Source organism: Saimiri boliviensis, chromosome 13, assembly GCF_048565385.1.
Source record: "Saimiri boliviensis isolate mSaiBol1 chromosome 13, mSaiBol1.pri, whole genome shotgun sequence".
In the NCBI taxonomy this organism is placed as follows: Eukaryota; Metazoa; Chordata; class Mammalia; order Primates; family Cebidae; genus Saimiri; species Saimiri boliviensis.
In genome coordinates this window covers 6,381,761-6,389,790 of record NC_133461.1, presented here as the reverse complement: position 1 = coordinate 6,389,790, position 8,030 = coordinate 6,381,761, and the positions used below count along the sequence as shown (strand labels likewise).

At 35.5% G+C, this 8,030-nt stretch overlaps 1 non-coding gene across 1 annotated transcript; it reads left to right on the top strand.

The window, feature by feature from the left end:
* The first annotated feature begins 4,403 nt into the window (after positions 1 to 4,403).
* On the top strand, positions 4,404 to 4,506 carry LOC120361703 (U6 spliceosomal RNA). Its single transcript, XR_005577843.1, has one exon. It is a non-coding gene; the product is annotated as a U6 spliceosomal RNA (small nuclear RNA).
* The last annotated feature ends 3,524 nt before the right edge of the window (positions 4,507 to 8,030 follow it).

The following is an 8,030-nucleotide window of genomic DNA, read 5'->3' as shown; positions in this document are numbered from 1 at the left end:
TGAGCTCATTCATTAGATCCCAAATCCTCAGTGAGTTCATCTGTTTTAATAAATAAATTCATCTTCATCTAATCTTACATTTTGTTTTCCCTTGTCTAATACTCTTATAACATCTTCTGCTGTATATTTCCTAGAAACCTAAGAATTAAAATTGACAAAACTCCTTTAGTTTAATAGTTTTCTCCTCCTGAGCAGATCTTCCCTTTCTCTCTCAGCTATGCTAGGATTTAATTATCCTTATACACTAGGAGGCAATGAACCCTAGTGGGGATAGGTCCTTAGAAGAATTAGCATCTCCTAAGGAAACAACTCTATGGGAAGAGACATTAAAACATTTTTATGCAAAAGAAGATTCTTACAGTTTCCTAGGTAGAAGCAAGGAAGGTTTGAGGACTGGAGGTTCAATGTCTCAGACTCATCCCTTTATCTTCAAAGATTCTCACCTCACATCTCAGATCACACTGCCTGACAACCAGACCTTACTTCAGCACAGAAGATCTGTCAGGACTGAGCACTTGTGGCCTGGTAATCCTGCAACACTTAAAAGCAGTCCACAGATTTAATCCTCAGCCATGTTGGCCCTGCAATTGCAGGAAATAAGACATCCTATTAAAGTAATCATAGAGGCTTTCAGATTCTTCATGATGCATTGAGACAAGCATTCAAGGTTGTCAGCTTGTCTACATTTGTGCAATAAACATTGAAAATTTTTGTACCATGTAGTATTTCATGGATAATAAAATGTATAGTATTTCAAGGAAAATAAAAAGCAGTCAGACATTCCATAAACTCTGTGGCCACTATTGCCACCTGTAATGGTTTAAAATATTTCCAGAAATTCTTAGATAGTCTCTTTAAAAGGTAAAACCTAATCCCAGCCTCCTGGTTCAGTGTAGGTTAAACTTAGCTAATACTTTTACTGTTCGGAATCAGTTGGAAGCGATGGTTTGTGGTTTCTCTATCACACACTTCCACAAAAAGTATATGGCTTCCTACTTACCTTCCACATGCAAGGAGAAACCAGTTTCATGTCATCACTCAGCCAGCTCCTATGCAGAGGACTACACAGTAAGGAGTTGAGTCCTCTTGCCAAAAGCCAGCAAGAAACCGAGATCTCTAGCCAAAACTTAGAAAGGTGTGACATCTTAGAAGCAGATTTCTTCACCTCATTTAAGCCAACATATGGCTGCAGCCCCAGTTCTTTCAACTGTAACCTCTTTGAAGTCTGTAAGCCAGAAATACCTAAAATATCAGGTAAGACACTCCTGACTTGCTACCCTACAGAAACTGTAATATAATTCGTGTTTATTACTTGAAGCCACTAGGTTTTGGGGCTGTTATGCAGTGATGAATAATAACCCATGTAGTGAATAAATATCACAGGATATTGACCTCTGGGTGTCTCATTATTCCCTCCATCTCATGTCACTACCCACAGAAACTTGAATAGTTCTGACATTACTGTGTGAGCTCATCAAATATGTGAGCAGCACAATCCCAGAAACCCATTTTGAAAGTCAGTTTCCTGGGACTACTCTTGGTAACAAATTCTGCATCAGTCATTTATAAAGAAATAATAACATGGCTAACCCAGAGGAGCAATGAATGAAGCATAAGACTACTTATACCATTGTGAAAGAGTTAAGGGAACAGAGAATAAATAGTAAAGAATCCAGAAACGAGAAACTGTAAAAATGTATTATTTCTGCAGAAACTAGAGAGAGCTATCGTTGTGATCCAAATGACCTGTGGCTTCAGAAAGCGAGGAAGGGAGAAGAACAAATACCCGACCTCTTTCTCCTTTTACCTTCTCATAGTTTTCTGCTATCTCTCATTGGCCAAACTCAACTGGAAGCCAGATGGTAAGGGCTCTTTGGTAATGTAGACAGTAAAGCCTGTCTCAGGCCACAGACCAGATGAGAAGAGGAATGAATGTCTTGGTCTGTTCAGGCTGCTGTAACAGAAATTCCCTGGGCAAGGTGGCTTGTAAACAACGATTGACTTATCATCATTCCAGAGACTGGGAAGTCTAAGATCAAGAAGCCAGAAGATTCTGTGTTTGATGAGGGTCCGTTCCTCATAGACTGCACTTCTGATTGTGTCCTCATATGGTGGAAGGGGCAAGGCAATGGGGCGTCTTTTGTAACAGCATTTATTCCATTCATGAGGGCTTCATCCTCATGACCTAATTATCTCCCAAAGACCACACCTTAAGATACTTCCACATAAAGGATTAAGTTTCAACATATGAATTTGGGGAAATACAGACATTCAGACCACAGCTGTGAACAGTGGATCTAGAGGAAAAAATTGAATTTTTTTTAAAAAAGAAGCAAATGGTTTAAACTACTCACCAAATCATCAGTCAGTGATTGCTTATAAATCATGCTATAATAGGAACCGTGTTTTAAAAATTATTTGCTATAACGTAAGTCACATAATACTCCCATTCCTCCATGGAGACTATAAAATGAAGAGGAAAAGGCCATTTAGTGTCTCTTACAGAGATTTTCAGGTAGTGGTATCTATCTGAATTTCCACTGGGGCAAAAAAAATAAATAAATAAGATAAATTTATTCAAGAGAATAAATCACAAGTTGAAAAGAAATGTTAAAAAGTTAGTACCTCCAAATTCTTAGAATTTTATTCTTATTCATCAGTTTTTCACAACTATTATAAGCACTACTTAAGCCATCAGGCGATACAAAGTTAAAACCCCTGAACCCTTCTCAACGTTTATTGGAACTGATGGAATTAAATTTTATTTCTTATAAAATATTCTTATCCTCTCCTTTGGGATGATGAGATTTTTGTCCCCGATGAAAGGCTGGGAAGTTTCTAACTCATGTTTTCTGAAGAAGCAGCATTAGCAACTGGTGTGCCCTAGACATGGGTGTCACTTCTCCTTCCCCTCACCTCCTTGCAAGCCCTACTTTATATGTAAAACATTATTAAATCATCCCAAGAGAGAAACGAGGCTCTGAAATATCAAAAAACCCTTTTGATCTAGAGAATAGTTCTGTGTCACGATCCACAACATGTTTAATTGCCTAAAGGAACAGAAAGGAAGCAAAGACTAAACAGAATGACTTCAACGTGCTCATTGTCTGGTTAAAGGACTGTTAGGTTGCAATTTCTTCATTTACTACACTAACGCCAGATGGTAAGCTGAAGTGTTCAGAGTACCTAAAATCTGTAGATAACCATACTTTTTAGCTGATAACAGATATGTTTAATAGGAAGGCTGACCCTGGGCAAACCCAAAATGACAAATTTTACTTTTGGTTTCTCTGCTGGTTTTAGAATCCAATCCTTTTCAATATTGACCCTAAAAATGTTCACACCTTTCTTTGCTGAGTGGAATATCCCAGATATCTCTATTGCCTTTAGATCTTCAACATTTTCCTAACCTTATTTATATTAAAAATTCTATGAGTCATGAATTTACATTGGGTAATGTGATTGCTGCAGCCCCTGACTTCAAGGATTTCACAATAGGAAAGACAGAAAAAGAGCAATAAAAATGCAATGTTCTAAGAAAGGCGAAAGCTGTGTTTAGAAAGCAGTATAGGCATAGAGAAGAGAAAGGAACGGGAGACACTCACAAAACAGGTTCTGCTTAAACAGGATCTTGAAAAATACGTAATGGCCATAATGTCCAGCATTTTTAACAAGATACTGATAAATTCATTTACTATGCATTATAATTTGTTCTTCACAGCAACTCTCTGTGGTAGATCTATTTTGATAAACATATGTTATAGAAGATAAAATGGAAGTTTAGTGTTGACTTAGCATCCTTCCCAAAGTAAGAAAACTAATATTTAGAATCAAGGAACTGTGTGGAGAGAGCAATGTGTTCTAAAGAAACAAACAAAAAGAAGAAAATAAGATAGGAAATGGAGTCTGAATGGAGAACTTTTTATGTTCCTTAGACCTTGAAATTCATTACAACAGGGAGAAACAAATCTCAAATTAGAAATCAACTGAATTTGCCCCGGGGTCTAACTTGAGGTGTCTGTTGCAGATGGGAAACTTGTCCAAAATGGAGAAAAGAAATGTAGTGGGTTTTGTTTGTTTTTTGTTTTTGTTTTTGTTGTTGCCAGTCCTTGAACCATCCCTTTGGCATCCTCTTAGTGTTCTCATTCAAAGAAAGAGATTTCTTGAACTCTTAGAATATTTCAGACACTTTTTTAAATATTAAAAACAAAAGTGATGTCAGGGTTAATTAAGTACCGACACATTACAATCATCTATGCACAATCGTATTTATTTTTTAGTCTCTATATTCTCTTCTCACTAATGCACATTTTAACGTTGGCTCCCTGAGAATAGACCTTGTCAGTTTTGTCCAATCCATAGGAGTGACTTTGATGGCAGGAATTAAAGATCAGGTACCATCCTTCCTTCAGCAGCACATTCACTAAAGTTGGAATGATACAGAGAAGATTAGCCTGGCCTCTGCACAAGAATGACACAAAAATCTGTGAATCATTCTACATAGTCAAGCTCAATGAGATCTGAGACAAGCCTGAAAAACAATGCAAAGAAAGTTCTAAATCAATCCAGGAAATAAAGGAAGGAAGAAAAAAGCATCTTGAAAAGTAATCAATGAGAGCTTCAAGAATTAGAAAACTCACAAACTTTTAAAATACAATTACAAGATTTATCAATAGAACAGAACAAGCAAAAGACAGAATTTCAGAATGTAAAGATGTCTTTTGAAGGAACCCAGACAGACAAAAGTTTTTAAAACAGTAATTTATTTAAATGAACAAAGTATTTGAGAAACATGGGATTACGTAAAGCAACCAAACCTATGAATTATTGACATTCTTGAGACAGTAGAAAAAGTAAACCTGGAAAATACATTTGAGGCAATAATTTAATATTTCCCCAATCTTGTTGGAGAAGTAGACAACCAAGTAAAAGAAATCCAGGGAATGACTATAGGACACATACAAAATGAACATTACTAAAGCATATATATGGTCACCAGACCATCCAAGGTCAATACTAAAGAAAAGAATCTTAAAGGCAGCCAGGTCATATTCCTTGCAAAGAGAACCCCCATCAGGCTGCAAGCAGACTTCTCAGCAAAAATCTTACAAGTCATAAAAGACTGAGGGGCGATTTTTGTTATTCTTAAAGGAAGGAAACTCCAACCAAGAATTTCATATTCCACCAAATTGAGCTTCAGAAGCAAAGGAGAAATCAATCATTTGCCAGACAAGCAAGCACTAACGGAATGTGTTATCACTATACCAGCCTTATAAGTGATCCTTCAGGTAGTTCTAAACATGGAAATGGAAGAACAATACTTGCTACTACAGAAGCAAAGTTAAGTACATATCCCAAAGACTTCACAAGGTAATCACACGAGGAAACACAATAGAAACAGAGCAATCAACTCATAACTTCATGATATGATCAAAACCTCAAATATCAATGTTAACCTTCAAGTCATATAACCTAAACACCCCACTTAAAAGGCACAAAGTTCCAAAATGGATTAAAAAATCAAGGCATATCCGTCTTGTGTCTGCAGGAGACTTATCTCACAAATAATGACACCCACAAGCTCAAAGTAAAGGGTTCGAGAAAACTATCACACAAATGGAAAAAAAAAAGTAGGGGGAATCACTATTCTTATTTTAGATAAAATAAACTTTAAACCCACAACAGTAAAATAGGATAAAGAATGACATTACATAATAACAAAGTGTTCAATTCAACAAAAAGACTTAACTATCTCAAATATGTATGCACCCAACATTGGGGCACCCAGATGAATAAAACAGTTACTTCTAGACCTACAAGAAAACTTAGGCACACAGTAATAGGGAGTTCAATACGCCACTGACAGCATGAGACAGATCATTAATGCAAAAAACAACATAGAAATTCTGGGCTTAAATTCAACATGTGACCAATTGGACTTAATAGACATCTATAGAGCACTCCGACCATCAGCCACAGAATATACATTTTTCTCATCTGCATAGAGAATGTACTCCAAGATTGGCCATATGTTTAGCCATAAAGTATGTCTTAATAAATTTTTAAAATGGAATTCATACCAACCATACTCTCAGAGCACAATGGAATAAAAATAAAAATGAAGACCAGAAAGATAGCTCAAAACCACACAATTACATGGAAATTAAACGGTTTTCTCCTGAATTACTTTTGGGTAAACAACAAAACTGAGGCAAAAATAAAAGAACTCATTGAGATAAATGAAAACGAAGACACAACTCCCCAAAAACCTCTGGGATGCAGCAAAAGCAGTGTTTACAGGAAAGTTTATGCTGTTAAATACCTACTTCAAAATGTCAGAAAGATCTCAAATTAAAGATCTGGCAGAGCACGGTGGCTCCAGCCTGTAATCCCAGCACTTTATATGTGATAGGTGATCACTTGAGGTCAGGAGTATGAGACCAGCCTGGCCAACATGGTGAAACCCCATCTCCACTAAAAATACAAAAATTAGCCAGGTATGGAGGTGCGTGCCTGTAATCCCAGCTACTTGGGAGGCTGAGGCAGGAGAATCACTTGAACACAGGAGGTGGAGGTTGCAGTGAGACAAGATCACGCCACTGAGCTCCAGCCTGTGCAACAGAGAAAGACTCTGTCAAAAAAAAAAAAAAAAAAAAAAAAAAAACTAACATTACACAAAAGGAAATAGAAAAATAAGAAAAACCATCTCCAAAGATAGCAGAAGAAAAGAAAAAACTTAAAAAAAAAGAAAAAGAAAAAGAAAACAAGAAATAACAAAAACCAGAGCAGAATTGAGTAAAATTTACATCAAAAATCCATACAAAAGTTGATTTTTTGAAGGGATAAACAAGATTAATAGACAGTTAGATTAATAAATAAAAAAGAGAGAAGATCCAAATAAGCACAATCAGAAATGACAATAACGATGAAAATCACGACCAATCCCACAAAAATAAAAAAGATGCTCAGAGACTCTTATGAACACCTTTATGCATATAAACTAGAAAATCTAGAGAAAATGGATAAATTTCTGGAAACACAAAACCTCCCTAGATTGAATCATGAAGAAATTGAAACCCTGAACAAATAAATGTTGAGTTCTGAAATTGTGTAAGTAATGAAAAATCTACTAACTAAAAAGTCCTGGAACAGATGGATTAATAGCCAAATTCTATCAGTCATGCAAAAAAGAGTTAGTACCAAGGCTACTGAAATGATTCCAAAAAAAATGGAAGTAGAGAGACCCCTCCTTAACTTATTCTACAAAGCCAGGATTATCCTGATACCAAAACCTGATGAAGACACAATGTAAAAAGAGAACTGTAGGTGAATATCTTTGATGAATGTAGACAGAAATATCTTCAACAAAACACTAGCAAACTGAATCTAACAGCACCTCAAAAGTTAATTCACTATTATCAATTAGGCTTAATTCCTGGGATGCAAGGTTGGTTCAACATATGCAAATCAATACATTTGATTTACCACATAAAGAGAATTAAAAACAAAATCCATTCTAGTTACTTAATAAATGTTGACTGAGGAAATGTGATGAGCTGCTAGCGTCAATAGCTGTACTCTCTTTCAGAAGAGGAAATATTCTTTTTCAAACTTACCACTATTCTAACTGAAATTCAATTATCCTGATCTCATATTTGGTATACTAACTATAATTAACAGTTACCATAGTTTAAAGGCACAATACGATTATTATAAATAATCAAGTATAAATGACCTGGAAGTATTTTATTCAACCACTCAGAATAAACTATACATTTACAATGAGTTGCAAAATTTATCGTACCTAAAATATGTATATCACAACCAAAATATTAAAAAGGTCAATAATGCAGGAATGTAGAAAAATTTTTAAAAATCATATACTAAATATCTAAACACCTGTATACAATACAAATATTTATGTATTTGTCTTTTAAACTTTTTGTGCATGTGTGCATGTGAGTGGGCATATTGTTTCTAAAGAGAATCACATCTATTTTATTTTTCTTTGAAAGTTATAGTCAGTATAC